At 37.9% G+C, this 5078-nt stretch overlaps 1 pseudogene; it reads left to right on the forward strand.

Annotated features, from left to right (window-relative positions):
- The first annotated feature begins 634 nt into the window (after positions 1-634).
- LOC129038960 (dehydrogenase/reductase SDR family member 6-like) lies at positions 635-1592 on the forward strand (annotated as a pseudogene).
- Positions 1593-5078: the final 3486 nt, after the last annotated feature.

A 5078-nucleotide genomic window follows, 5' to 3' on the forward strand; every position in this document is an offset into this window, starting at 1 on the left:
ATGGCTGTTGATGTTGAGCAACTTTTTATATTATATACCTGTTGGCTATGGAGGTACTCCCTTTTAAAATGTGCCAGTTTGAGTCTTTTGTCCACTTTTAACTGATTTTTTCTTACTTATTCATAGGAAATTTTTAAGTAAGTTCTGGATGCTAGTCCCTTGTCTGATATTTGTAATGTAAATATTTTCTTCTGTCTAATGTAAATATCTTCATCTGTTGCTTGCCATTTTATTCTTCTTAAAGTAAGAAAAGATTCTTGGCCAGGCGCAGTGGCTCACACCTGTAATCCCAGCACTTTGGGAGGCCGAGGCAGGTGGATCACCTGAGGTCAGGAGTTCGCAACCATCCTAGCCAACATGGTGAAACCCTGTCTCTACTAAAACTACAAATATTAGCCAGGTGTGGTGGCAGGCACCTGTAATTTGTACTTGGGAGGCTGAGGCAGGAGAATCACTTGAACCCGGGAGGAGGAGGTTGCAGTGAGCCAAGACCATGCCATTGCACTCCATCCTGGCCCACAAGAGTGAAACTCTGTTTCAAAAAAAAAAAAAAAAAAAAAAGACTTTGTTGCTCCCACCGAGTTCTGGAGAATGCCATCAGCTCGCTGCTTAAAATTAAACCACAGGTTCCATTATGGGTTGACTTGATGGGAAAGTCATCATCCTGATGGCCACTGCTCAAGGGATTGGCCAAGCAGCTGCCTTAGCTTTTGCAAGAGGAGGTGCCAAAGTCATAGCCAGACATTAATGAGTCCAAACTTCAGGAACTGGAAAAGTACCTGGGTATTCAAACTCGTGTCCTTGATGTCACAAAGAAGAAACAAATTGATCAGTTCGCCAATGAAGTTGAGAGACTTGATGTTCTCTTTAATGTTGCTGGTTTTGTCCATCATGGAACTGTCCTGGATTGTGAGGAGAAAGACTGGGACTTCTCGATGAATCTCAATGTGCGCAGCATGTACCTGATGATCAAGGCATTCCTTCCTAAAAATGCTTGCTCAGAAATCTGGCAATATTATCAACATGTCTTCTGTGGCTTCCAGCGTCAAAGGAGTTGTGAACAGATGTGTGTACAGCACAACCAAGGCAGCCGTGATTGGCCTCACAAAATCTGTGGCTGCAGATTTCATCCAGCAGGGCATCAGGTGCAACTGTGTGTGCCCAGGAACGGTTGATACGCCATCTCTACAAGAAAGAATACAAGCCAGAGGAAATCCTGAAGAGGCATGGAATGATTTCCTGAAGAGACAAAAGATGGGAAGATTTGCTGCAGAAGAAATAGCCATGCTCTGTGTGTATTTGGCTTCTGATGAATCTGCTTATGTAACTGGTAACCCTGTCATCACTGATGGAGGATGGAGCTTGTGATTTTAGGATCTCCATGGTGGGAAGGAAGGCAGGCCCTCCTATCCACAGTGAACCTGGTTATGAAGAAAACTCACCAATCATCTCCTTCCTGTTAATCACATGTTAATGAAAATAAGCCCTTTTTAATGATGTCACTGTTTGCAAGAGTCTGATTCTTTAAGTATATTAATCTCTTTGTAATCTCTTCTGAAATCATTGTAAAGAAATAAAAATATTGAACTCATAGCAAGAGAATAGTTTTTAAAATAAATCTCGATTTGTAAGCATCTGTCTTAGTTACTTTGGGATGCTATAACAAATTACTATAGATGGAGTGTCATAGACAACAAACATTTATTTTTCAGTCTGGAGGCTAGGAAGTGCAAGATCAAGGTGCCAGCAGATATGGTATCTGGTTAGGGCTCACTTCCTGGTTTGCAGATGGTCCTCTTCTTGCTATATCCTCACATAGCAAGAGCAGAGAAAAAAAGCAAGCTCTTATGTGTCTTTTTATAAGGACACTAATCCTGTTCATGAGGGTACTACCCTTATGACCTGATTACCTCCCAAAGGCCCCACCTCCTAATGTATCATATTGGGGGTTAGGATGTCAACACATGACTTTGGGGTAATACAAATAGCCCATTGCAGCATATACAATTAAAATGTAAATATGAAGAAAAAAGGAAGTTTTTGTTTTTTTTGTGGGGGGTGGGGTTAAGGAGGAAGATAGTAATTTCAGGACTAGGCATGGTAGCTCATGCCTATAATTCCTGCACTTTGAGAGGCCAAGGCAAGAGGATCACTTGCTGCCAGGAGTTCAGGACCAGCCTGGTTAACAGAGAGAGGCTAAGGCAGGAGGATTACTTGAGCCCAAGAGTTTGAGGCTGCAGTGAGCTGTAATCATGCCACTGCACTCCAGGGTGACAGAGCAAGACCCTGTACCTAAATAATAATAATAAGAATAATAAGAAGAAGAAGAATAATTTCTACTTTATTTTTCAATATTCAAATATTTTTATATATGCATTGTTGTGTATGTAGATCCTAATTTTAAAATTTTACACTATCATAAATGAACAAAGGTAGGAAGCAGTTTGGCTTCAATAGCTTACAGTAGAAGAAGTAAAGGAGTTCAGCCTCAAAACAATATTGTTGATCTATCATGTTATGAAAAATAATCCAGTGTTTATACTTAATGGATGCCATCCCTTTAATTATTTACTGTTTTCTTAGTCTAAGTAAACATTCTTTATTAAAATAAGCAATGATACTTGACATGGGCCTAAGAAATATATAGTTAGCTAACTGACAACATTGTTAGTTAGAGGGATTTCTTTTTTAAATTAAGTACAGATTTCTTCACCAAACTCCAGGATAACAGAAAAGAGGACATAAAACTTGGACATAGTCTCTGGATAAATCAATGTAAATTTACATATAAATCATATAACAGGAAACGAAATTAAGGAAAATAAATTTTTCAAGAAAAGTAAATTTATGGATGATAATTCTGTAACATTGTCAGGGCAAAGTTTTTTCTTTTGATTTTAATTTAAGGGTTTTATGTTTGTTTTTTACTTGTTGCAACCTCACATGACCAAATGGTATGATGCACACTGAGATACTCAATAAATGTGCAGTTATTCTTAGCCTTTTTTCCTAGAACTTTAATATTAACAAGGAAAATTCTGAAATGGACAATGAAAAGATAACACTTTGTGTATGGGGAAGAATATCATGCAGTTGATGATGGTACATTAAAATTCACACAAAAGGACATTTTGACTAGCATTCCCAAAGAGTCCATTGATTATAAGATTATCTATGAGGTTTTGGACCAGGCATTACACTACTGAATTATGGCTAACTTTGGTTTGTGATCTAGACCAAGTCACCCAATCTATCTTGGATTTTAGTTTTCTAGTTTAAGAAATTAAGGAGTTAAGCTAAATGACTTAGGTTTCTTTTCATGTATCATAATCAAAATGCTGTAACTTCTCTAGTGAATTCATAGAACACTGACTCTTATAACTATGTCATGAAATACTTTATGCTGTGAGCAGGTATACATGTATATGTATAGCTGTGAACAAATAAATTTTAAATAAATGCACAATGAATTCTAAAAAAAAAAAAAGAGAGAGAAAACAAAATATTCTCGATTTGAATAAAGTCAGTGCACTAGCCTTTCAGTTTATGGTTTGTTCTTCTTGCATCTTTTTAAAGAAATCTTTGCATGTTTCAAGGTTTTAAGTACATTCTCCAATACATTAAATACATTGTTATCTTCTGGAAAATTTATTTCACATTAAGATCTATGATCTAAGAATTTATTTTTGTTTATGGTCCGGGATAGGTAGCAAAGTTTGTTTTGTTTTGTTTTTTTCCCAAATTTCAACCAGTTGATTCATCACCATTTACTGAAGGAAGAAAAATAGCTTTTGGCACTGTACTACTGTGGCACCTTTGTCATAAATATGGTGGCCAGGGATATATGTGGGTCTGTTTCAGGACTTTTTCTTCTGTTCCTTTAGCCAGTGTGTTGATCCTTGGACCAAGGGAGTAGTGTTAATTACTGTGGCTTTATAAGAAGTTTTGGAATCTGGAAGTCTATGCCCTTTAAGTTTGTCTTCACCATTCTTCAGGATTGTCTTTACTATTCTTGATGGTTTGCATTTCTGTATAAATTTCAGAATCAGTTTGTCAATTTCCACCAAAAAAAAAACTGCTAGAGTTTTTATTAAGATGGCATTGAATCTATAGTTCAGTTTGGTGAGAATAACCATCTTTTCAATTGTTAACCAAAAATAAAATTCTAAGCTGCCCAAATATCTGAACAGACTCCTCCTCTTGGCCAAGGGCATTCCAAAGTTAACCCGAAAAACTACTTTGGGCCATGAGGGGAAGTGGGGAGTCAGATATGACTCACAGCTCACCAGCATTAACATGAACACAGAAACTTTAAAACTGATAAGAGTCTTAATCGATTCTTTAAGTCTGATAAGAAACATTTATGGCTGGGTACGGTGGCTCATGCCTGTAATCCCAACACTTTGAGAGGCCGAGGACGTGGGAATCACGAAGTCAGGAGATCAAGACCATCCTGGCTAACATGGTGAAACCCCATCTCTACTAAAAATACAAAAAAAAAAAATTAGCTGGGTGTGGTGGCGGATGCCTGTAGTCCCAGCTACTCGGGAGGCTGAGGCAGGAGAATAGTGTGAACCCAGGAGGTGGAGCTTAAAGTGAGCCAAGATTGTGCCACTGCACTCCAGCCTGGGCAACAGAGCGAGACTCCTTCTCAAAAAAAAACAAAACAAAAACATACAAACAAAAAGAAACATTTATAATCTATTCTCTCTGAAGCCTGCTACCTGGAGGCTTTGTCAGCATGATAAAACCTTGGTCTCCACAACCCCTTATCTTATCCCAGACATTCCTTTCTGTTGATTCTAAATCTTTAGACAATAACTTAACTCTTTTAACCAACTGCCGATCAGAAAATATTTTAATCTACCTATGACCTGTAAGCACCTCCCCCATTTTCAGTTGTCCCAACTTTCCAGACAAAACCAATGTATATCTTACATGCATCGATTGATATGTTATGTCTCCCTAAAATGTATAAACCAAGTTATATCCCAACCACCTTAGACACATGTTATCAGGATCTCCTGGAGGCTGTGACATGGGCCATTGGTCACTCATATTTGGTTCAAAATAAAGCT

The sequence above is a fragment of the Pongo pygmaeus genome, chromosome 5 (assembly GCF_028885625.2).
Source record: "Pongo pygmaeus isolate AG05252 chromosome 5, NHGRI_mPonPyg2-v2.0_pri, whole genome shotgun sequence".
Lineage (NCBI taxonomy): Eukaryota > Metazoa > Chordata > Mammalia > Primates > Hominidae > Pongo > Pongo pygmaeus.